The sequence below is a fragment of the Dermochelys coriacea genome, chromosome 1 (assembly GCF_009764565.3).
Source record: "Dermochelys coriacea isolate rDerCor1 chromosome 1, rDerCor1.pri.v4, whole genome shotgun sequence".
NCBI lineage: Eukaryota > Metazoa > Chordata > Testudines > Dermochelyidae > Dermochelys > Dermochelys coriacea.
The window spans coordinates 131,692,731-131,719,433 of NC_050068.2; the positions used below are offsets into that span (position 1 = coordinate 131,692,731).

Consider the following 26,703-nt stretch of genomic DNA (forward strand, 5'->3'; position numbering starts at 1 on the left):
ACTTTTACATACAGATCTACTCTTCATCCAAAATATGTTGGCTCACCATTGTTACAGAAAAGAAGGATTGGCTATTATATGCAGGTGTAGTAATTCATACATTCAGGGAATTCTGACTAGCTCTCTGGCAACTCAATATTAGAGGCCAGCTGGCTCCTTTTCAACAATGGTGTTACTGCCTCATCATCTCTAGCTTCTGGGGAACATTGTGATTATGGCTAGTTTATAAACTTTCTAAAGTTTCCTTCCATATGCCTTTCTTCACAGATTGTTCTTTCTCCTTTCACCATTGTCCAGAGATTTTTTTTTCTTCCCCTTTTTATCTCCCTTTTTTCCTTTGGGGAAAAAAGGAGAAAGGGATGGGGAGGGACAAAAGACAAAATGCCGATTTTCAATTCAAAATAAAAATATTTGCTGGAATTCGTTTCATTGAAAAATTAAATTTCTGAGGAATTTCTAATCAGGATGTCACACTATACTAAGCCAAATGCTTTAAAAAAGTCTAGGTATATTATAATCACACAGTTATCTGTATCAACCAAACTTGTAATCTGATCAAATAATTAAATCAGATTCTTTGACAAGACAAATTTTCCATAGAACAATGTTGACAGGCCTTAATTATATTCCTATCCATTAATTCTTTTATCAGTTGAATCTGATATTGGCTTTTTCCACTATTTTGCCTGGGATTGTTGTCAGGCTCACCAGCCTATAGTTAGCTGGGGCATTCCCTTTTTGACTATTAGCACAACATTAATAGTCTTCCAGTCTTTTGCAGTCATCCTGATATTCCAAGCTTTACTGAAAAATTAACATCAGAGGTCTGCTCAGCCAACCCTTTTAGAACTCTTGGATACAAGTTATCCAAGCCTGCTGATAAATACGTTTATCCCTATTAGATGTTGTCTAATGTCTTCCTTAGTTACTAATGGACAGGAAAGTTTGATCTCCTCATGTGATACAAGTACATCATTCTGCTTCCTTCCAAATTTAAAACAAAAATATTTATTGATGTGTTTTCTGCATCATCAGTGGCAGATTAGCCACTGGGCCCATGGAGCCCAGGCCCAGGGTCCCTGGCCAACAGGGGGCACCCGGAAAAAAATCTGCCGCCCAGGGTGGAAGCTCAGAGCCCCAGCCGCCGGGCAGGCAGGGTGCGGAAAGTCCCCGTGCTCCAACCTTGCTCTGTGGCAGAAGTGCCAGGCGGGGTAAACCCCTGCGCCGTGACCCCGCTCCCCAGCAACAGTGCCAAGCGTGCAGGGAGGAGAAATCCCCCCTTCCAGGAATGGGTTCAAGGGTCACTGGGGGAAGAAGCCACAGGACGGGGGAAGCCCCCGGCCACGGCCTGACCCCATCTCTGGCAGAAGCTGCAGGACAGAGAAACCCCTCCCCCATTGCAGCCTCAGCCCAACCCTGGCAGAAGCTGTGGGATGGGGGAAGAACCCCCTCCTCAGTGGTCCCCAAGCCAAGACCCTGTGTGAAACGGGGTGGACCTTGGGGAAGGGGCAGAAAGGGGTGCAGCTGTTGGGCAGGGCCACAGGCAGAAGGGGCTGAACAAGGAGTGCTCTGGCCCAGGGCCCAGGAAACCTTAATCCGCCTCTGGCATCATTAACAGTTTGTTTACTTGGATACCGTGGTAGTTTTACCATGTGTATTTAGCAATCTTTGTTATGATTTTTTGTAATATACTTAAATTCCATAATTCAGTGGTTCCCAGACTTGTTCTGCTGCTTGTTCAGAGAAAGCCCGTGGTGGGCCAGGCCAGTTTGTTAACCTGCTGTGTCCGCAGGTTCGGCTGATCACGGCTCCCAGTGGCTGCGGTTTGCTGCTCCAGGCCAAGGGGAGCTGCTGGAAGTGGCACGGACCGAGGCACGGACTGGCCACCGCTTCCAGCAGCTCCCATTGGCCTGGAGCAGCGAACCGCGGCCACTGGGAGCCGCGATCGGCTGAACCTGCGGATGCGGCTGGTAAACAAACCGGCTCGGCCCGCCACAGGCTTTCTCTGAACAAGCAGCAGAACAAGTCTGGGAACCACTGAATTAAGGAATTTAAGTATATTACAAAAAATCATAATAAAGATCAGTAGACCCATTGCTAAATACACATGGTAAAACTGCCATGGTATTCAAGTAAACAAACCGGCCCAACCCGCCAGGGGCTTTCCCTGCACAAGCGGCGGAACAAGTTTGGGAACCACTGCCTTAATTCCTTATTGTCCTTAGCCCTTCCAGTCATGTTTTTTTTTTCCTGATGTCCTTAGTTTCCCATAATACTTTTCTTTACTTCATAACTTATAATTTATATGAGTTATCTATTTCCCCCTTTTTCTGGTTGTTATATGTTATTTTTCTAATTGCTGTCTTCATTCCACTGAACCAGATTGGGCTTTTAGCCAAAGTTGTTCTTTCTTGATTTTTTGAATCATTGCTTATTGGCCGTCTTATAAATTCTTTTTAAAGAACCCAATTTGCATTCACATTTTTCGGTCTAGATTTTTCTTCCCAACGAATTTAACTCATAATTTCTCTCATTTTGGGGAAGTTAGCTCTTTTGAAGTACCAAGTGTATTTATTATGCAGTGTGTGTCCATATTGAATGTGCTCAGGTCATGATCATTGGTCCCTAGGCAACCACAAACTTCTAGGCAAGTGAATAAATTAGTCTTTATCCATTATAATGATGTCCAAAATAGGGTTACCTCAGATTGAGCGCAATACCTTTTGTATTAGAAAATTGTCATCTATAATGTTTAGAAACCAATAATGTTTTGGTTTTTTTAACTGGTTGCATGAAACCTCCAACATATGTTTCCCCAACTGAAGTCCCCCACTACACAATTATTCTTTTCACACATTACAGACGGGTGCATGTGGAGTAACTGATTCTGTTCTCTGGTTTGAGTTGCTGGTCTGTAACCACCCCCACCCGTGCCCCTTCTGGGGCTTTGTTAGGACATTGATCCATTGCTTTCAAGATCCTGTGGTTCTGAGTTATCGATAAATCTAAACAGGTAATGATGTTTTCAATGCAAAATGCTACCTCTACCTCTCTTATCCCCTCCATCCTTCCCAAATAAATTATAACTAATGTGTGGTGGGGTGTATGCCCACCTTAGTCAAGATGGGATTAAAGGCACAATCAGCCCACCTGGCACACCTGCAAGGTCTGTCAAGCCTGCAGGGGGGCGGGGCTTTAAAAGGGAGACTCCCTACACAGTTTGGGGGTGGCACTGAAGGACTGGTTTGTAGCTTAAAGCTCTCTGAGCCTCTGGCAGAAGGGATTACTCACTGGGGAAAGCTCCTAAGAGCCTTGGGGGCCCAAGTTCTCTGAGGAAAGAATGGGACCGATTCTTTTCTTTTCTCTTTGGCTTTCTGAAGGACCTCGATTCTGCCTCTTATGGGCTCTGAGAGCATCCTGACTTTTTCTTCTGGACTAATTCCTGCCCCTCCTATCTCCCCCACAAGGGAGCAAATGCTTGAGTGTGGCACAAGAGGACTGTTTTCCAAACTCTGAGGCAAGAGTGGTACCCGCCTTTTTGCCCAGGGCCCCCAGGGCGGTGTAACCTACTACACTGTGACCTTAATATGCCAATCATGTGAATGATCCCACCAGGTTTCAGTAATGTCAATTATATCCAATTTCTTCTCATCAATGAGAAATTTGAGTTCCTTTTGCTTTTTGCCCAGCATTGACTAGCATTAGTATATATGAAATTTTTCAGTTGGTTCTCATAACATTCTTTGCCCCGTCAGTTCAATTTGTTCACTGTAAGCTGTGTTTGAGTTGTACTGAATTTGCCTCCTTAGAAAGCTTTCCTGTTGTTGTTAGTTAAATGCGCTCCTGGCTGCTCCAGCTAGTCTACAACCCAGAAGATTAGCACCCTGCGCTCCCTCACCTGTGGGATGCAGGCTGTCCTGTTCATACAGTCCCCACTTCTAGTGGAATATGGCCCAATTTTCCATAAAATCAAAATCTTCATCTTCACACCAGTGAAACAGCCAACATTTTACCTCCAGCATTTTCTGCCTTTTCTCGCTCATGGGACTGGAAGGAAATGACAACATCACTGGGACTTTTCTCTTCTTGGAATCTGAAGCTGTACTTTTATTGACTGGAACTACCCAAGAGCATAACTTGCATTGATATATTTTCCTCTGAACTTTTCCATTTTGCGGTAGCACCAGGACTCTTTTAATCTGTTAAAGGGAATCTGTCTGCCCAATCTATATTGACCTTAAAGGCAGATGAGTCTGTACAATTTAATGATATAATGGCTCAAGAAAAAACAGTTCTAGTAAAGCTTCACATAATTTTCTCGAGCCAAAATCTGTAAAAAGCCCTTTTTGCATTCCAGTGGGTTTTAACAAATGAATCAGTGCAAGTTTGGTCAGAAAATTCCATACCAGTGGCTTACCTGAACCAGTAAGAGGGAAATCTAAAGCCACAGGCTTCTGTCTGAGTCAAGAAGACAGTTTCAAGGGACAGAGAAAAATCTCGCTGAGAGTTACTGAGCTCATGTCATGGGGTTCAACCTGCTCATAATATGAGCTCTTCTCTCTCTGCTACTGGATTGTCTCTGCCCATACACTAGTGAGAATAGACGCTCCATTGAAGATCTCTTCATCTTCCCACGTTATGTTCAGTCAGTCAGGTGCGCATCTTCTTAATTATATTATTTAAGGGCCAGTGCTGATTGTCTCCCTAAATCATCCTGTGCATAACATGGTGATAAAGATTTGGACCAAAAAAGACAAAGTTAAAGAGGTGGCTTGATGACATGGGGAACAAATATTTAAAAATGGGCTCTTCAATCTAGCACAGAAAGGTATAATATAATGTAATGCGTAGAAGTTAAAGCTCGACAGATTCAGACTAGAAACTATGAACAGTGAGAGCAATTAATCCTTGGAAAAGTTTACCAAGGCTTGTGGTGGATTCTCCATCACTGACCACTGAAAATTTGTTTTTTTCTAAAAGGTATGTTCTAGGAATGATTTGGGGGAAGTGCTATGGCTTGTGTTATACAGAAGGCTGGACTAGATGATCACAGTGGTGGTCCCCTCTGATCTTGGAATCTTGGAATTTATGACAAATGTCAGCCTCATATGGCCAAGAGAGCCCTGTTACTAGATTTGACCCAGCTATCCAATAAAAGAAGGTTCCTTGCACCATAAATGTCTAACTGTATCAGAGGCTGGATCTCAGTCTGGATTTCATGATCCTGGCCCTGATGGGGCTGTAGGGTAAGAGTTCTAGTTCAAGTTATGTAGGTATCTGACCTGTTATGGAAAGAGAATAAATTTTACACTGCTGATGTAACAAGCAGACACATTAGTGAAGATTTTAAAAAGTTATTAGTGATTTTGGGTGTCCAACTTGAGACATCTTAAAAGGGGCCCGATTTTCAAGTGCTGAGCATCAAATCACTTTGTAGTGTCTCAAGTTGGGCTCTGAAAATTAAAGACCCCCAAATCACTTGTCATTTTTGAAAATCTTGGCAAATATTTATCATAGATATGGCAGTAGTGCCAAGAGGCCCCCCTCAGGTTGAGACCACATTGTGCTAAGTGCTGTATAAATATATAGGAAATGAGAGTATTTGCTCCAAAGGGCTTGAAGTCTAAAAGTGTAGACATACCAGATGGATGAGCCAAACAAGTAGGCCGGAATGGGGCTTGTGGGAGGTGGTGTAACAAAAATAAGATAATGTGCTCAATTCTTAGCACAAGAGTACTCACAAATTGCCACCTGTCTAGATTGTTGTTTAATTTTAATGTATTATCTTGATACCTTAATTTTGATATCTAGGTTCTTTTTAGAGATAGTAAGTAATAAAGATTTCGTGCTTATGTCAGTTGATACTATATTTTTGTTGTTGTTAATTGCTTAGAAATGATGTTTCTTGAATACTGCTACAATGTTGCATATGAAGTTTAATAGCAAAATAAGTAACATTAATTTATGGTAAAATTATGTTCATGCATGGACTTATGTTAAGGTCACCTCTCTCTCTCTCATGCGCGCGCGCACACACACACACGTGTGTGTGAATCGAATCATAATTATATAAATATTTTGGTAGTTTTTCAGATGGCTTTTCTCTTTGTTTTGAGATTAATGAAGAAAACATTTCATTGTGAGTCAGAGTTAAGGTTGTTTGTTCTAATGCAATGTACATGTCTTTGTACTTGGTAAAAATGTGATTTATGTTATATAGGCAGTGTAAGATTTACCATGCAATTAACTATTGTCTTGTTTTTAAGTGCTTGAGTTTTGTAAGTTATGTGACATGTTAGTACACTGCTGTTACTCAGGAATCTTGATTTTTCTAAACAAAGGGTAACTGGGGTTTGTTGTTGGTTTGTTTGTTTTATTTATTTGGAACATTAGTAGTGCTATCGCATTGGTAGCTGGGGAAGCTTCCAAAATCACAGAGACAACTTGATTTAGCACTGTGGTCATTCATGTCTATATAAACATGATGAAATAGAAATGATCAAACTACTCATTTGTAATTATATTCATTATGAATGTAGTCCCTTTTTATTTAATGAACCATTTATAAACTGATTTTGATTTCTGAAAATGTATTTGTCAGCAAGTTTCAACAAATAATTTAAAGCCTGTGGGACAGTTCATGAACTATGCACTTTGGCTACTCAGTATTCATTATTCATGATGTATGGTTACTCACATAAGTCACATTAAATTGTTTCTGTTTGCTGAGTGGAAAATAATTAACTGCTGGTAGGAACTTTTGGAAAAATAAACATTAAAACATTAAAAATAAACACTGTTTAAACTTTCATCATTTTCAAATATTTCAGGAATATATTCTGTGACACTCCATATAATCATTAATACTTCTCATGCAATCCATGAATCATAACTTAGTGAATGCTAGTTATTCATGAAGTATGAATGGATCAACGTTTTCTTTTAGCACCCAACTACCTCTAGCAAAAATGTAGTTGGTTAGAATTTGAACGTCTCCATTACAGAAACATTCTTTTATTCCTGTGAATTGCACTGAAGAGATGGAAGGAAAAAAAGAAAAAAGAAACCCTACTGTTCCATTGTTAATAACTTAGAGAATTTTTATCATGAGCTATATGGTGCTTTTCTTAAAGCCCCGGCTACTGGAATCAGGTTATTACCAGACAATCTCTCCAGCTTTAATTAAAAATTAAAAAATTAAAAGTGAGTTGCTGAGAAAAACTTGAAAATATAAAGAGCCCAAAATGTATCCTTTTTAAAAGTTCATGATGTTTAAAATGAAGCTCATGATTGTTTGGGGCATGGCTCATGATTTTTGAACATTGTGACTTAGCAATGCTGTTCTCTACGCTCTAATTGATTTGTAGGGTTCATCAGGATTCAGAGTTCAACGTACTGATCACTTGCGAGTTGTGAAATTTGATGAGAAGAGAGCAGTGTGGGCAAAACAAATACATAAATTGACCTCTATGGTAAAGTTAATAAAATGATAATCTGGCTCTGCAGTTAAGAAATTAAGGCATAGGGTACTGCCTAGGGTCCCAATACTGGAGTCACAGAATAATAACAAAAACTTGGCTTTCATTTAAAAAAAAATAGCTTGTTAGCGCTCCTGGGGTATGTCTACACTTCACACTCAACCTGAATCTGTGCGCCCCAAGTTTATGGATTTGGTGTTTCCAAGCCTGTGCATGAGCATTTACGCTACATTGTAAACCTGGATTTACAATAGCTGGACCTAGGTTTCACAGGCATGCTAACACCTCCATTCTGCACTACCCAGACTTTCTGACTCTGGATACCTCCCTACTTCAAAATGATAGGGCTTGGACCTGAGTCACAGCAGGTCTCAGGTTCTTACCCATCCCCACGGCAGGATCTAGGACCTGGTTTCTGAGTGCTTGCTGACCCAAGTCAGACTGATTTGTGTGGCTGGGAGGGGAGCTTGGGCTCAAACCCAAGTCAGAGCCTGGGCTTAGTGCTCAGTGTAGACATTTCTGTGCATACGCAGAAAACCTTGAAAACAGGAACCCCGTGTAACTAATGCCTGCCTGAGTCTGCAGACTGTGTGCATCAGTAGCTCCAAGAGGTGTGAATTCTACCATGTATCTCAACTCTGAAACCTGCTGCTGCTCAAAGGAGGGGTGTGGGAGTAAGGGAATGGAGAGTACCATGTTGGGTGTGCCAGGGTTCCTAGTTAGCCCTAATTTGATCCTGTTTAATTGCTCAGAAGAAGAACTGAATGATTGCTTTTCAAACTTTTGTTCACTGGATTTTTGTTTTATATTGATCAACATCCTGATATTTACATTAGGACAGTGGTTTCCAAACTGCGGGTCGGGACCCCAAAATGGGGTCTCCAGGGCTGGTGTTAGACTTGCTGTGGCTCGGGGCTGAAGCCAGTCTAAGCCCGAGGCTGAAGCCCTCAAGCTTTGGTGTCCCCCAGTACAGTGGGGCTTGGGCTTTGTCCCACTGCCCAGGGTGATGAGGCTCAGGCTTTGGTCCCCCTTCCAGGGGTCATGTAGTAATTTTGGTTGGTAGAAGGAGGTGGTGGTGCAATGAAGTTTGAGAATCCCTGCGTTAGGATATAAAACTGCAGTTACTATAATTCAGCTAAAGAAATATACCCCCAAATTGCTGGTCTTAAAGCCAACTTCCCCAAACCCCCACACAGACACATACTGAACTTCTGATCTAGTTCTGTTTAAAAAATAAATGACTTCTTGGAGATTTCTGCAAGGAGATGTTAGGCTCCCACAAGATGACTGAAATAATATGTTTTTTAATCCTGATAAGTTTATTTCAGATAAAAAAAATCAAGAAAGCTCCTTTTAGTTCTCTACTAGGTTCTGATCCTGAATCAGGGTCTGCTAGCGTGGACCCAATACAGTGTTCTATGGATGTCTTAAGACCCGACTACACAATCCTGCAGTTAGGACCACAAAGTGCTGAACTGTAACTCCCCCATGTGGACTTTGCGAGCAGAAACAAAAAGATACCTCCTTTGCATTAACTTAGGCCTGTTTAAGAAGATGGCATTAACACGAACTAGGTATCTTTTAAAAAAGAACAGGAGGACTTGTGGCACCTTAGAGACTAACACATTTATTTGAGCATAAGCTTTCGTGAGCTACAGCTCACTTCATCGGATGCATCTGATGAAATGAGCTGTAGCTCACAAAAGCTTATGCTCAAATAAATGTGTTAGTCTCTAAGGTGCCACAAGTCCTCCTGTTCTTTTTGCAGATACAGACTAACACAGCTGCACTCTAATAGGTATCTTTTTGTTTGCTCTCAGTGATCACTGGGGTGGGGGAGGAGGGAGGAGCAACAGCGCAGCACACGAGTATGCATTCATTTCATGCCCCCTTATTCCAAACTGTGGGGCAATGTAGACATAGCCTTAGTTAAATGTTTTCCTTCCTAACTGAAAGCTAGAAAAGGAAAATGTCATGTAAGTGCATTGCAATGTTTATCTTTTGAATAGAGGTTGGGATGGGAATTGAAAACAAGCACTCACAGTTTGACAATGGCAAAATAAACATTTTGATCAGAGGTTTTTTAAGACCACAACTGAAACTAGATTTTCCTTTTGACATTTTTAAAGTCTTTTTTTAGTTTACAATTAGGACTGCTCTGGGATCCCCCCTCCTTTCTCTTCCCGATTGGATTATTCCCTGCATTATATTTTCTCTGTTGGGTTTTTTATTTATTGTTTAGTCATGTTCATCTATCTTTACAGTCCAGAGACCTCCCCTCTGGTGGAACCCACAGTCCAGGTCGACGACTCCTGTGTCTGACCAGGAGTTGGGAGGTTTGGGGGGAACCCGGGCCCGCCCTCTACTCTGGGTTCCAGCCCAGGGCCCTGTGGATTGCAGCTGTCTAGAGTGCTCCCTGTAATAGTGACAGCTACAACTCCCTGGGCTACTTCCCCCTGGCCTCCTCCCAAGACCTTCTTTATCTTCACCACAGGACCTTCCTCCTGGTGTCTGATAACGCTTGTACTCCTCAGTCCTCCAGCAGCACGTCCTCTCGCTCCGAGCTCCTTATGTGCCCCCCCCAACTGATGGGAGATCCTTTTTAAACCAGGTGTCCTGATTAGCCTGCCTGCCATAATTGATTCTAGAAAGTTCTTAATTGGCTCCAGGTGTCTTAATTAGCTTTCCTGTCTTAATTGGTTCTAGCAGGTTCCTGATTGCTCTAGGGCAGCCCCTGCTCTGGTCACTCAGGGAACAGAAAACTATTCATCCAGTGGCCAGTATATTTGTCTTCTACCAAGCTCCTGTACGGGGTCCTCCCTCTTTCATGCAGGCGAGCCATGCTGGCCTTATTGCCGAAGAAGGGGGACCTCCGCGATTTACGAAATTGGCGTCCCATCTCGCTCCTCAGCACGGACTACAAAGTTGTGGCAAAAGCCATCTCGCTGCGGCTAGGGTCCGTGCTGGCGGACATGGTCCACCCAGACCAGACCTATGCCGTCCCGGGCCGTAGCATCTTCAACAACCTATATCTGGTCCGGGACCTATTGGAACTTGGGTGTAGGGATGGTCTGTCGTTCGCCCTCCTGTCCTTAGATCAGGAGAAGGCGTTCGACAGGGTGGATCATGGGTATCTCCTGAGCACTCTACAGGCGTTTGGCTTCAGACCCAGGTTTGTGAATTTTCTCCGGGTGCTGTACGCTTCCGCAGAGTGTCTGGTCAGGCTCAACTGGACCCTGACCGAACAGGTCAACTTCGGGCGAGGAGTACGGCAGGGGTGCCCCCTCTCAGGCCAGCTGTACGCTCTGGCGATCGAGCCCTTCCTCTGTCTCCTCCGAAGGAGGTTGACAGGGTTGGTGCTGCGGGAGCCGGAGCTGCGGCTGGTCCTGTCGGCGTACGCTCATGACGTGCTCCTCGTAGTCCAGGACCCGGGCGACTTGGTGTGGGTGGAGGCTTGCCAGGCCATCTATTCGGCAGCCCCCTCTGCGCGGGTCAACTGGGTCAAGAGCTCTCGCTTGGTGGTAGGGGACTGGCGGCAGGCGAGCTCCCTCCCACCCGCGCTTCAGGCCATCCGGTGGAGCACGGGTCCACTGCTCTATCTGGGCGTTTACCTTTCTGCCACGCATCCCTCTCCGCCGGAGAACTGGCAGAATTTAGAGGGCGGGGTGATAGAGCGGCTCCGGAAATGGACAGGACTACTCCGGTGCCTCTCCCTTCGAGGGAGAGCGCTAGTGCTTAATCAACTGGTCCTGTCCATGCTCTGGTACCGGCTCAACATCCTGGTCCCGGCCCCGGCTTTCCTGGCCAACCTCCGGACATTGATTCTGGAGTTCTTTTGGTCAGGACTGCACTGGGTCCCTGCAGGGGTTCTCCATCTACCTCTGGAGGAGGGAGGGCAGGGCCTAAAATGTCTGCTTACTCAGGTCGATGTCTTCCGCCTCCAGACCCTGCAGAGGCTCCTTTATGGTGCAGGTAGTCCGGCGTGGAGCATACTGGCGCACGCCTTCCTGCGCTGCTTCCGAGGGCTCCGATACGACCAGCAGCTCCTTTATCTCCATCCGAGAGGTCTTCCGCGAGACCTCTCCGGGCTGCCGGTCTTCTACCAGGACCTCCTCCGGACCTGGAAACTGTTTACAACGACCAGGTCCGTGGCGGCCACTGAGGGGGCAGATCTCCTCGCGGAGCCCCTGCTACACAACCCCCAGCTCCGTGTGCAGGTGGTGGAGTCCCGCTCGGTGCGCCAGAGGTTGGTCCTGGCAGAGGTCACAAGAGTCGGAGACCTCCTGGACTATGACCGGGGAGACTGGCTGGATCCCCTGATGCTCGCTCAGCACATGGGGCTTTCCAGACGTTGTACTCCCCGGCGCATACTTCAGGACGTGAAGGCCGCTTTGCCGCCCGCTGCTCGGGTTCATCTCGACCGGATCCTGCATGAGGGCACGCCCCGCCCACCCGTTACCCCAGGCCCGCCGGACCTTTTATTTGGACCCCTGCCCCGTGGACCCAACGACCCCTTCACCCCTTCACTAGAAGCCGGCTGCACGAGATGCAGCCGGTCTGCTTTCAAACCGCGCCAAGAAAACATCTCTACACGCTCGTGCTCCTCACCCTTCACGCCCACACCCTCGTGTCCCGCCCTGATGCAAAATGGCGGGACCTCCTGCCACCTTTGGAGGGTGAGGAGCCCCGGTGGGCCAGCCTATATTCCACCTTAGTCCCAAGGCCCGCCGGGGATGTCAGTTGGCGGCTCCTTCACGGAGCCGTGAGCACGGGCGTGGACTTGGCGCGGCTCACTTCAATCCCAGACACCTGCCCCTTTTGCGGCGTGAGGGATACCCTGGCACATGTATACCTGGAGTGTGCCAGGCTGCAGCCCCTATTCCGGCTCCTCACCAATATTTTATTACGTTTTTGGTTGCACTTCTCCCCTCACCTTATCATTTATGCACTCCCTATCCATGGCCCCACAAAGTCACGGGATCTCCTGGTGAATCTCCTCCTGGTCCTAGCTAAAATGGCCATCTACAAAACCAGAGTGAGGAGGTTGGCCGATGGAGTCTCCTGTGACTGTGGGGCCTATTGCCGATCCTCAGTCCGTTCACGTATCCGGACAGAGTTCCTCTGGGCGGCGTCCTCTGACTCCCTTGACGCCTTTGAGGAGCAGTGGGCGCAGCAGTCCGGGGTTCTCTGCTCAGTGTCCCCATCCGGTTCCCTTCGTTCGACCCTTTGACCACACTCCTATCCCTGTTATTTTATTAGTTGTCCCCCGGAATTTTTTGGGCATCTAGGTCCTGTGGATCCCCCTTTTAGGCTGGGGGGGATCCTTTAGCAGTGGACGGGCTTCGCCCGCCCACTTCCCGGATCCCAATAAGACCAGACTCCTGTACCCCACTGGTCTGGGTCTGTCACAGTACATACACCATGTGAGTGAGCGCACAAATGTACAATACCTATACAGATAGATCACACATTCATATAGATTACTGTATCTCAAGTAGGGCCCTACCAAATTCACAGCCATGAAAAACACATCATGGACTATGAAATCTGGTCTTTAGTGTACTTTTACCCTCCATTATACAGATTTCATGGGGGAGACCAGTGTGTCTCAAACTGGGGGTCCTGATCCAAAAGGAGGTTGCAGGGTGGTCACAAGGTTATTGTAGGGGAGTTGCAGTATTACTACCCTTACTTCTGTGCTGCTGCCTTCAGAGCTGTGCAGCTGGAGTGTGGAGACTGCTGGCTGAGGGCCGAGGTGTGAAGACAGCAATACAGACGTAAGGGTAGCAATATCATACCTGCCATCCTTACTTCTGCACAGCTGCTGGCAGCAGCACTGCCTTCAGAGCTGGGTTCCCAGCCAGCACTCACCGCTCTCTGGCTGCCCCCTACAATAACCTTGCAATCCCTGCTAAAGCTCCGTTTTGGGCCAGGACTCCTACAGTTACAACATCATGACATTTCAGATTTAAATCTCCAAAATCATGACATTTACAGTTTAAAAAATCCTATGACTGTGAAATTGTACGAAATGGACTGTGAATTTGGTAGGGCCCTAATCCTAAATCTCACTAATACAACTAATTCATTGGGGGGAAGAAAAAAAAGGTGGTTGGGGGGGAATATTTGGTTTCTTTTTAGTTGTGTTACAGGTAAGGTAAAAACCGTAAATCAAATGTCAGATGAAAATCCTCACAGATAGTTGAAGATAGCAGTTATTGAATACAAGCCAATAAATGATAACACCGAAATTGGATTTTTATCTCTGAACAAACTTACTACTTTTTGGATTCCTCCCCTTCACTTAGATACCCAAAATCTGCTTTTGGAACTTTACAATCCAAGCGTCCAGCTGTTCTTGTAAAAATATGCCACTTTAAAAAAAGTTTTTTATTTAACAAGCTACTTGCTATCTGCAGGTGAAATTGTACACCTAGCTGTCCAAACTCACTGAACTTAGTAATGAAGTATCTTAGTGTAAGTCTTTTCCTTCATAAATGTGATATCACTGACTTGCCCAAGTGGAATAGTACAGTGTAGTAGTAAGAAAGCTGGGATAGCTAGTGGCCGGTTGCGGTTTGGACTCGCTAGGCAAGGACAAATGGACTCCCATCACAAGACTGACATTACATTCAGACCTCACTTCTGGAAGAGAAATATTTCCTCTACCCCATGTGAAAATCTTACATTTTCCTTATATTTGACTAAAAGGTAGAGGATTGAAGTGCTGTATCTGTTATCTACTGAGAAACAAAATGGGGGTGGAATGCAAGTAATGTATCCATTATGAAACAATTCCTTCTTGCGTTTTTTCTTTGTATCCTTAAATATTAGTGTGGTTAAAGGTTTGTTGTGGTTACTGTATAGCATACAGAGTAAATTAGCAAATGTGCCAAAGCTCTGTAAACATCAATTGTATTTACAGTCTACTTAAATCAATTTAAGTAAGCTCAGCTCAACTGGTGCATACACAAATTCAAATTAATTTCCTTTTTATCTAGTCTCCTTGCAGACCTAATAAACAGAGTAATCAATTTTATGAGCCCTCTTTTTATAACATGGCTGTGCCTCTCTGATCAAGGAAATTTAAAACGATCTTTATTTCCCCCTCTAACAATCTCATCTGTCTGGATTTATTTAATTATTCAAATCAATCTTTTTAAAAAATCACTTACTGAAATTTAGAGAAAAGAAGTGTTATCTCATTTGGGTTTCAATTGAGGCTTTACATGTTTAAAGGAAAATCCTGTTTCCCACTGTAATAATAAAGCCTTTACAGAAGAGATGGGGAAAATTGATATCAGTCTAACTTAAAGATTTGTTCATAGGTAGGAAGCATAACAATCCACTCTGAACGGCTTGTACTGTAGTCTATATTCTTTATAGATTATGGGTGAAATCCTGGCTCCACTGAAGTCAATGGCAAGTGTCCCACTGACTTCAGTGGGGTCAGGATTCCACTCAGTAGTTTTCTACCCCTCTTGTAGTATGGTACTATGGTGCTAAGCCCTTTTAGGAAAGGGTGGGTTACTGTGACAGGTGGCACTAAAAGAATGATATGCCTTAAGAAGCACCTGAGCAGGTTAACCATACTGGTTACTAAGAGTGTACACATGTGCACATGCTCATGTATGCACACTTATGTGCATGTGCACATACACACACACACACACACGTGTCTCTCTCTCAACAAAATTAGAATTGGCGGTCCATTGAAATAATACATTGGCCTTTACTTGTAGTAGAAAATGTTATGAATTAACTGCCTCTTTTCTAACCTTCAGATAATGAATTACCATATTTTAATGTATCTGTATCAACCTATGTTGTGTGACAAAATGGCCAATGTTGGTATGGTGGGTCCCACACTTTTCTTGGCAGGGGGCTAGGATGCCACTCCTTGCCCCTGCACTTGGTGCTCTGAGGGCCCCGCTAGTGGTCCGGGAAGGTGGTAAAGAAGGAAAGTGGGGGAAGGGTCTGGGTTTGCTCCTCACTCTGAGCCCCAGCCCCTCTCATCCCCTGTGGGTTTCTCACCCTCTTTCCCCTTGGGTAGGATTACCCTCGGTCCTTGACACTAGGGGAGGGAGTCTCCCAGCTCTGCTGGGGCAGGATCTCTCTTCCTCCAGTTCTCTGACCTTTCAGTTCTCAGCATCACACCTCCATATTCCAGTCCTTCCTCCTTCCTCACTCCACCCTGTCAGCCTGAAGTAGGTTTTTTTTAATTAGGTTCCTGACAGGGTCTTAATTAGCTACAGGTGCTCCAGTTAACCTGTAGTAACTTTTCCTAGACTACAGGGAACCACAGCTTAATTAGCCTTGGGCAGGGGTCAGCAACCTTTGGCATGCAACCCATCAGGGTAATCTGCTGGCGGGCCATGAGACATTTTGCTGACATTGACCATCCACAGGCATGGCCCCCCATGGCTCCCAGTGACTGCGGTCAACATCAGCAAAGTGTCACGGCCTGCCAGCGGGTAACCCTGATGGTCTGCATGCCGAAGGTTGCTGACCCCTGGCCTAGGGCTTATATATCTCCCCTCTACCACTCTCCCACTGCTCCCTGGTCCTGCTGTATCACAGTAGTTATTTGTGTCTCACATTTGTCAAAGTATGTAATTATTTTTAAAATATTGTGTGTATGCCGTATATGAAATATAACAGCTTATAACATTATTTTACTGTTTGTGAGACAGTGTCACTGTCTACTTCAGCCCCATGTCACTGTTGCTACCATCTGTATGACTCACCAGGGCTAATGTGGACTAGCCTACCAGTGTTTTAATTTCTCCGTCATCTAACCCAGGTTTGAACAGGTCTATGTGACACAGTGACTATTAAAAAGCTGGCACCTCATCTGCACTATAGCTCCTCCTGCATTGGTGATAGCAGTAGTGAGACTTTTTAGGAGGGAAACAAGGCTAGTGTAGAAATGGCATCAAACTAAAATACCCTCCTTCCCTTCCCCTCATGTAACTTTATGGTAGGATTTTCAAACATGCTTAACATTTGCTGATTCTGCCTTGAAGTCTGTAGTAAGACTGCAGTTTACGTAAGTGGGAGCAGAGTTAGTTCAATGATGTGTGTTTTTGAAAATCCCTTCTTTAGTATTTACTTGCCACAGTGTGCCCTGAGGAGAGTCGAATTGAGAAACTGGGATTTGCTGGGTGACTAGCCTTCCTTTCTGGAGGACAGTTCTGCATCAAATTGTTTCATACTCAGTCAAAACCCAACAAAGACCTGGCAGCGCCTGGAAACACAGGAGTTGGCACATAGTTTCTCTAAGGAATTCAACATTCTAATTTGAATATATAGTGTCCTCTTAAACAGCTGAACATGAGCTCACAATGCGACACTGTGGCTAAAAGGGCTAATACATCTTTGGATGTGTAGATGGGGGAATATTAAGGAGGAGTAGGAATCTTATATTACCTTTGTATTTGACAGTGGTGTCACCACCACTGGAATACTGTGTCCAGTTCTATTGTTCACACTTCAAGAAGAATATTAAAAATTGGAGAGGGTTCAGTGAAGATCCACAAGAATGGTTAAAAGATTTAAATCTTTATAGTGCCTTTACAGTGAGAAACTCAAGAAGTTTGATCTTTTTAATCATATCAAAGAGAAGTTTAAAGGGTGACTTGATCACAGTCTATAAGTACATACGTGGGGAACAGAAATTTGACAGTAGAGGGCTCTTCAATCTAGTTGACAAAGGTGTAACAAGATCCAACGGCTGGAAGGTAAAGCTAGATAAATACAGGCTGGAAATAAGGTGCAAATTTTTAACAGTGAGAATAATTAACCATTGGAAGAACTTACTAAGGGTTTTTGGATTTTTTTTCACTGGACATCTTAAAATCAAGATCAGATTATTTTCTAAAATAAATTCTCTAGTTCAGCCTTGGCAATTGGACTTGAAGCAGGAAATAATTAAGGAAAGTCCTGTGGACCATGGAAGCCAGACTTGATCATAATGGTCCCTTCTGGCCTTGAAATCTATGATTCCATTAATCTTATGCAATTGTAAATGTTTTTAACATTAGGATCTCTATGTATAGAAAAATGAAATTTAATGAAATGGGAAGAACCCTTGTTTGTGCTGTGTGCCTTCAAGTTATGAGACTTGTTCCAAAAGAGAGTTGACATGAATTTGCTTTGACATTATAATATACAGGAAAAGTCCAACTTCAGACTAAGCATCATGAAACATTAATCTTTTCAGTGGCTGAGAAAAGGGGTTGGTCTCTTTATTCTGAATCAACATTGTAGTTTTGGATAATACAAAACAGAGACTGTGGCAATTTCACTTGCACCATTCTGTTCCAAGAACAGAAAAATCAAAGATCTCCAGCCATTTATGACTTAATTATTTCCTTCAACAAATTTGTGAACCTCAAATGTAAATTACTTCTAATTTTTAAGGGGCTTATTTAAAAACAAGGAAAGCAAAACCAGAAAGTTTTAATTTAGGTATTAGTTGCTTTTGTTTACATTGCTGTATTGAAAGTTGCATCACATTGTTTTGGAAGTCCTTTCTTTTCTGAGTTTAAAATTCAGCCATGGTAATGGCTCTAATCTAAACTTTGTATCCAAGGTCCTATTCTGTGAAGCCTTTCCTCAGCCTGGTTTCCATAAAACATTGTTTTTGACATTTCTCAGTTATATAAGCATATATAGCATAATTTTGTTATTCCTCCATTTTTTCCATTCCCCCACCATTCTCTTTTTTTTAAGGTCAGAAAACTAGAAGTCGTTTTTATTTAAAACATAGTATTTGAAGCTAATTAGCCTATATGAAGTAGGAAAAAAAATCAACATTTCAAACTGATTACTGGTTATTAGTACTTCAGCACATGTATATAGTTACTTTCAATTGATTTTTTTTCACTCTGCATATCAATATGCCTTTGCTAATTACCTGCTTGGTGACAGGCCCAATTATTTTTGAAGGATCTGCTGTCTTAAGTGCGTAATACACATTTTAAAAACTGTCTATTGATATACTGTAATTCAAAGCCCCAAATCTACAAAGGGATTTCCCCAAGCTGATCTCTAGACTTAAGTGGAGTCCCTCTGTGTGTGTGTGTGTGTGTGTGTATATATATATATATATATATATAATTCAAAAGAATAATGGAGAATACAAAAATATCTGTTTTTTTTAAATAAAATAAGGCTAGGCTTGGCTCAAGGTCAAAGTAGCAAAAGCAAGGGCAGTCAGAGCTGTCTGTGCTGCAGGGATGTGCCAATTGTTCCCTGAGGGAATGAGGAAGAGGATCAGTAACAGCAATTAAGTCAGTGATGTTGAGTGGAAAGGGAAGAGAGAAGGATCTGATTGAGCTGCAGTTAAAAGGATGGGAGGCAGAGATGGGGGAAGGCAAATTCAATTCAAATTAGTTTTTCAATAAATTAATGTTCTATTGGCAAGTGCTGCCCAAGTATAAGAAGGAGAAAGACTGTGGGTATCTATCAGAGGAAGATTAAGTGGTATTCCCAGGCTTCACAGTGTTTTATTCCCTGTCTTCAGTTGTTGCCTTTCCTGATTTTCTGAGAGATGTGATGATATCTCTGCCAACCCCTTAGTTTCCTCCAAGAACTATGCCCATTTTCCTTTGTTACTTTTTGGTATTAAATCTTTGATCATTGGATAATTTGAGGATGTATTGTATCTTTTCTGTACTCCCTCATGCTTTGGAAATGGGTATGGAGAAAGTCTGCTTCAGTCTCTTGTTTTAGAGTAGCAGCCGTGTTAGTCTGTATTTGCAAAAAGAAAAGGAGTACTTGTGGCACCTTAGAGACTAACAAATTTATTAGAGTATAAGCTTTCGTGAGCTACAGCTCACTTCATCGGGTGCATTTGGTGGAAAAAACAGAGGAGAGATTTATATACACACACACAGAGAACATGAAACAATGGGTTTATCATACACACTGTAAGGAGAGTGATCACTTAAGATAAGCCATCACCAGCAGCAGGGGGGGGAAAGGAGGAAAACCTTTCATGGTGACAAGCAAGGTAGGCTAATTCCAGCAGTTAACAAGAATATCAGAGGAACAGTGGGGGGTGGGGGGGAGAAATACCATGGGGAAATAGTTTTACTTTGTGTAATGACTCATCCATTCCCAGTCTCTATTCAAGCCTAAGTTAATTGTATCCAGTTTGCAAATTAATTCCAATTCAGCAGTCTCTCGTTGGAGTCTGTTTTTGAAGCTTTTTTGTTGAAGGATAGCCACTCTTAGGTCTGTAATCGAGTGACCAGAGAGATTGAAGTGTTCTCCAACTGGTTTTTGAATGTTATAATTCTTGACGTCTGATTTGTGTCCATTAATTCTTTTACTTAGAGACTGTCCAGTTTGGCCAATGTACATGGCAGAGGGGCATTGCTGGCACATGATGGCATATGTCACATTGGTAGATGCGCAGGTGAATGAGCCTCTGATAGTGTGGCTGATGTGATTAGGCCCTATGATGGTATCCCCTGAATAGATATGTGGACAGAGTTGGCAACGGGCTTTGTTGCAAGGATAGGTTCCTGGGTTAGTGGTTCTGTTGTGTGGTGTGTGGTTGCTGGTGAGTATTTGCTTCAGATTGGGGGGCTGTCTGTAAGCAAGGACTGGCCTGTCTCCCAAGATCTGTGAGAGTGATGGGTCGTCCTTCAGGATAGGTTGTAAATCTTTGATGATGCGTTGGAGAGGTTTTAGTTGGGGGCTGAAGGTGATGGCTAGTGGCGTTCTGTTATTTTCTTTGTTGGGCCTGTCCTGTAGTAGGTGACTTCTGGGTACTCTTCTGGCTCTGTCAATCTGTTTCTTCACTTCAGCAGGTGGGTATTGTAGTTGTAGGAATGCATGATAGAGATCTTGTAGGTGTTTGTCTCTGTCTGAGGGGTTGGAGCAAATGCGGTTATATCGTAGAGCTTGGCTGTAGACAGTGGATCGAGTGGTATGATCTGGATGAAAGCTAGAGGCATGTAGGTAGGAATAGCGGTCAGTAGGTTTCCGATATAGGGTGGTGTTTATGTGACCATCGCTTATTAGCACCGTAGTGTCCAGGAAGTGGATCTCTTGTGTGGACTGGTCCAGGCTGAGGTTGATGGTGGGATGGAAATTGTTGAAATCATGGTGGAATTCTTCAAGAGCTTCCTTTCCATGGGTCCAGATGATGAAGATGTCATCAATGTAGCGCAAGTAGAGTAGGGGCATTAGGGGACGAGAGCTGAGGAAGCGTTGTTCTAAGTCAGCCATAAAAATGTTGGCATACTGTGGGGCCATGCGGGTACCCATCGCAGTGCCGCTGATTTGAAGGTATACATTGTCACCAAATGTGAAATAGTTATGGGTCAGGACAAAGTCACAAAGTTCAGCCACCAGGTTAGCCGTGACAGAATCGGGTATACTGTTCCTGACGGCTTGTAGTCCATCTTTGTGTGGAATGTTGGTGTAGAGGGCTTCTACATCCATAGTGGCTAGGATGGTGTTTTTAGGAAGATCACCAATGGACTGTAGTTTCCTCAGGAAGTCAGTGGCGTCTCGAAGATAGCTGGGAGTGCTGGTAACGAAGGGCCTGAGGAGGGAGTCTACATAGCCAGACAATCCTGCTGTCAGGGTGCCAATGCCTGAGATGATGGGGCGTCCAGGATTTCCAGGTTTATGGATCTTGGGTAGCAAATAGAATACCCCAGGTCGGGGTTCTAGGGGTTTGTCTGTGCGGATTTGTTCTTGTGCTTTTTCAGGGAGTTTCTTGAGCAAATGCTGTAGTTTCTTTTGGTAACTCTCAGTGGGATCAGAGGGTAATGGCTTGTAGAAAGTGGTGTTGGAGAGCTGCCTAGTAGCCTCTTGTTCATACTCCGACCTATTCATGATGACGACAGCACCTCCTTTGTCAGCCTTTTTGATTATGATGTCAGAGTTGTTTCTGAGGCTGTGGATGGCACTGTGTTCTGCATGGCTGAGGTTATGGGGTAAGCGATGCTGCTTTTCCACAATTTCAGCTCGTGCACGTCGGCGGAAGCAGTCTATGTAGAAATCCAGGCTGCTGTTTCGACCTTCAGGAGGAGTCCACCCAGAATCCTTCTTTTTGTAGTGTTGGCAGGAAGGTCTCTGTGGGTTAATATGTTGGTCAGAGGTGTGTTGGAAATATTCCTCGAGTCTGAGACGTCGAAAATAGGATTCTAGGTCACCACAGAACTGTATCATGTTCGTGGGGGTGGAGGGGCAAAAGGAGAGGCCCCGCTGCTGAGGGATTTGTAGAAGACTAGCTTCATTTTTGAATTTGTTGTTCCCAGTGACTCAGACGTCGGTGTGTTAAGTGTTGTTTAGTACAGACAATGCCGGTAGCTTGAGTATTCTTTGGTTTTTGGTGAGGATGTCCACTTCAGTATATTGTGGCTAGTGTAGCTGATGTCTGACACTAGTGTAATGCTGAAGTCAAGCAAGTTTTTGTCTGTGTTTAGATTTTCAGCCTCTAGGACTTTGCAGTGAAGGGAGTGTATGTTGCTTTGGTTGAGACAGTACAAAAAGTTGAATGCTCTTTCCTCTATGATGATTAAGAGCAGAATTCCTAATACTGCTATGCAGTTAGCACTGTTTGGGTTCCAGTTAGGGTGACCAGGTGTCTGGTTTTGACCGGAACAGCTGGTCGAAAAGGAATTCTGGCAGCTCTGGTCAGCACCACTGACCGGGCTGTTGACTGTCCAGTTGGCGGAGCCATGCAATGGGGCTGTCAGGCTCCCTACTAACCTCTGCACTGCGCAGCTCCGGGGAAGCAGCTGGCATGTTCCTCCTCCAGCTCCTATGTGCCACTGCCTCATCCTGGTGCCCTCTCCTGCACTCTGAACTCCTTATTTATTCCCAGAGCCCGCACCCCCAGCCGGAGCCTTCAGCCCCAACCCCTCGAGGCAGCCCAGTGAAAAAATGAGTGAGTGAATGAGATCAAACAACAGAGGAAGGGGGGATGGAGTGAGCAGGGGCGGGGTCTTGGAGAAGGGGATGGGCTGGGGTGGGTTTCGTGTGAGAATGTTGGCAACCCTTGTTCCAGTGTTGATGTAATATTTGCTAACAGCATTTAAGTGCAGGGTTTCTGTTGTGGTTTTGTCCCAATTGCTGTAACTGACTATTACCGGCTCGATCTCAGGCTTTGCTCAGACAATTTCAATGATACCTTTCAGTCGATTTAGAGAGAAAGTAATCACTGAGTTGTATTCATGAAGTGGCTTCTTGACGTTATAGAAACTCACATAGTTCTTTTTGTTTATCTTGAGAAGATATCAAAAGTTTGAAATAGGTTTCTAAAAATTGAGGGATTTAACTAAATCTTGGCAAGGATCAAAGATCTCTTTCGTATGAGGGCCTCACTGTGAAAGGAAGATGCCAAGTCACTTAAAACAGTCAGAAGTTCTCCACTCAGTTCTGCATTAGGTTTATACATGAAAGTCAGCATAAAGCTAATCAAATCACCCACACCATTTGATCTGTTTCCATTGGCTTTAAGTTATCTTTGATAAATGAACTTCTCTGCAGTAGAGCTGAACTGGTGCAACCAATAATTCATGTAGCTATTAGTGTTTTCACTCTGTTCTGTTTTGTGTAGTCTAAACCGAAACTGACAGGGCCTAAAATGGTAATTTAAAAAAGCAAAACCAAATTCTGGATACTTTTGTTTATGAACCTTATTGAAAATTTCTTAGCCAACTCTTTGAGTGTCATATTGACACCAGGAAGCCGTGTAAATTTCACACTGGAATTTACAAATCTGTGGGAGTTGCATATGATGACTGTCTCTTCTGTTTCCCTGGGGTGATAGACAATAGATTACTAATCTCTTAGTCATTACTTTCAAGATACAGTGACATTTTGTTCTCAATATTCCAATTTAACAGTAATACCAACTGATAGCCTCCATCAAGAAATCATATTTGCTGTCTAATCTAACATAATTTTCCAATGTCTGGTATTCTGTCCATCACAAAAACTTTCTAAAATGCTATTATTGATGGTAGTTTTTTATCCATTTCTATATGTACTCAGTAAACCTGACTCCAGCCAGTTAGTCAAATATGAAAGTGGAACTTCAGCGATGAAAACAGAATGTACTATGGATGGCTTTGATAAAGATCCCTCTCATTTTTGTACAATGTATAATAGACGTAATCATTAGACATAATTTGCTTATTAACTGTTTACAAGTGTTCAAATTTGTTTGTGCCCTGCTGTATAGTTGCCTTTGATGTTGCAACTAAAGAAATGTTGAAGGGAAATTGGGGCCTTGATTCCAGATTGTTTATGTCGGAGTTCTTATTGCCTGCTCTTTTAACTGACAAACCACTACTTTGGTTACCGTCCTAGAGGGCTACCTAGAGGGCAAACTTGAGAGGAGGATAAAGGGATGTGGTTAACAACAAGATGTGATTGCTCACTGTAGATGCTACAGATGCGACTGGACTTTGTGGAACCCTAGGGCTTGGGAAAGTGATGTGAAGGTGCATCTTTTTCCTAGTTAGTTAAACTAGATTTGAAATTCTTTAGCTGCCATAACTGATGGAATAGCATGAATTATTTTTAAATGTTTAAAGAGGTTAGTAATTTTTAAAAAATGAGTTTACTTAATTATAGATTTTATTTTTAAATGTTAGATTTTTGTGTTTAACCATTTAAAGAAACTGTTATGTCATGTCATGTTTAAATGGTGTTCTAGTATGTTAAAAGTAAGTGTGAGATTATGGTTTTTAATGTGCTTTGTCCTCTGAAAAGTGACTGTATCAGTGGCATATTCTCTCTCATCAGACATGCTTCCTGTATCTATTCAAAGTCAGTACTGATGACTTTAGTGACAAGTGACTTTTCACTGCCTTTTTATGACTATTAGCCATGTAGACAGCTAAGAGACAGTGAGCTGGATCATAATCTTCCTTGCTCGTCAAGGGGTGGTTTGCTAAATTCCAGTCAGCTACATCTATGCAAACTTGCTGATGGCAATACTGTTGTGCAGGTATATGCTGAGGGCATAATTTGGCCTAGAGAATCTTTTGGCTGTTGATGATGCACAAGAATCAAAGAGCTCAGACTGACTCTCAGTTCCTAATTTCTTTGCAGGGCTGTTGGTTAGAAAAAATAGCATATTTTATACAGTAATCATGAAAAACAATCATATCAGAACTCCACAAATGCCATTTTTAGAGTCTGTGCTGGAAGAGGTGCAAAAAAGCAGTGAGATTCTTGGAGGAAAGCTATCTGCACCAGAATTCCCCTTCAGCAATTCATGTTCTGCCACCCCGTATACTGTGCACTCCTTCTCAACCATCCACCTCTTCCAGGGCACTGTCAGGGGAATGGCTGTGCTCATTGATGAGAATGTATACTTCCCATTCCAGCCCATCCTCTTTTATATCTGTGCATGGTCTGGCACCATTGATTCTTATTTTTGTTCATATTGTTTGTTACAAAACCATTTTTGCATTCACTTGTAAAGTACAGACCTCTTTCTAAGACAGCAATAGAGAAATCCTGTAAGCTGGTTAGGACGAAGAGTTATAGTTGTAGTAGCAGTCAGCTACTCATTGCTACTGATATAAATATCACTGAACAACTTTAGCTTGGTAATGGTGAATCACATAATACATGCCTTATTGAGGAGCTTGCAGGGTTGGGGGCTCTGCAGGGAAGCATGTAATCTGGGTCTTCAGCAGTGAGGCTGCCAAAGAGTCAGTCAGGAGCAAGGTGGGTTGAGTTTTGCCACTTTGCCTTAGGTAGGATTCCCCCCAACCCATATTTGGCTTTTCATAGAATCATAGAAGATTAGGGTTGGAAGAGATCTCAGGAGTCATCTTGTCCAATCCCTGCTCAAAGCAGCACCAATCCCAACTAAATCATCCCAGCCAGGGCTTTGTCAAGCCGGGCTTTAAAAACCTCTAAGGATGGAGATTCCACCACCACCCTACGGAACCCATTCCAGTGCTTCACCACCCTCCTAGTGAAATAGTGTTTCCTAATATCCAACCTAGACCTCCCCCACTGCAACTTGAGACCATTGCTCCTTGTTCTGTCATCTGCCACCACTGAGAACAGCTGAGCTCCATCTTCTTTGGAACCCCCCTTCAGGTAGTTCAAGGCTGCTATCAAATCTCCCCTCATTTCTCTCTTCTGCAGAGTAAATAAGCCCAGTTCCCTCAGCCTCTCCTCATATATCATGTGCTCCAGCCCCCTAAATCATTTTCGTTGCCCTCCATTGGACTTCCTCCAATTTGTCCACATCCTTTCCGTAGTGGGGGACCCAAAACTGCAGTACTCCAGATGTGGCCTCAGCAGTGCCGAATAGAGGGGAGTAATCACTTCCCTCTATCTGCTGCCTATGCTCCTACTAACGCAGCCCAATATGCTGTTAGCCTTCTTGGCAACAAGGGCACACTGTCGACTCATATCCAACTTCTCGTCCGCTGTAATCCCCAGCTCCTTTTCTGCAGAACTGCTGCTTAGCCAGTCGGTCTCCAGCCTGTAGCAGTGCATGGGATTCTTCCATCCTAAATACAGGACTTGTCATCAGATTTCTTTTGGCCCAATCCTCCACTTTGTCTAGGTCACTCTGGGCCCTATCCCTACCCTCCAGTGTATCTACCTCTCCTCCCAGTTTAGTGTCATCCATGAATTTGCTGAGGGTACAATCCATCCCATCATCCAGATCATTAATGAAGAAGTTGAACAAACCCAGCCTCAGGACTGACCCCTGGGGCACTCTGCTTGATACCGGCTGCCAACTAGACATCAAGCTATTGTGTGTTAGATTTCTGGATTCTGAGAAATATAGTTGCAACCTTCCAGGAAGAGTATATGTGTTTTTTTTAACTGTGTGTATGACATGAATGTAACAGGGATAAAGATTGGGTCTTTACTTTTTGAGTGGAAGATTAAGTTATAGTGTGGCAAGCACCTCCCAGAAAAAAGTACGTAGTAATAGTGATGGTGATGAAAAAATCATGGGGGAGCGGGGCAGGGGGAAGGAAGCAAGGGAAGATGCAGATCTCTGTCGTTAGTAAATAAATTTTATTCATATTCCTGTACATTTATTTTTTATTTCTGGGATCTAAAAGGCTAGGAAGGAAAGAGGAGCAACTATAAAGAGAGTTTTATTTGTGTAACTGCATACAGAAATTAGATTTTTCCCTCCATGTTGTAGGTTCATGCAAATTAATGATTTGTGTTGGCAGCGATCTGGAAAGTCAAGGGTGCAGCAAAA

General features: G+C 43.6%; 1 protein-coding gene across 9 annotated transcripts in view; it reads left to right on the forward strand.

Moving 5' to 3' along the window:
* The window catches only part of TBL1X (transducin beta like 1 X-linked), a 311,634-nt gene that overhangs the window by 204,767 nt on the left and 80,164 nt on the right, over positions 1-26,703 (forward strand). The gene's annotated exons all lie outside the window — the stretch shown is intronic.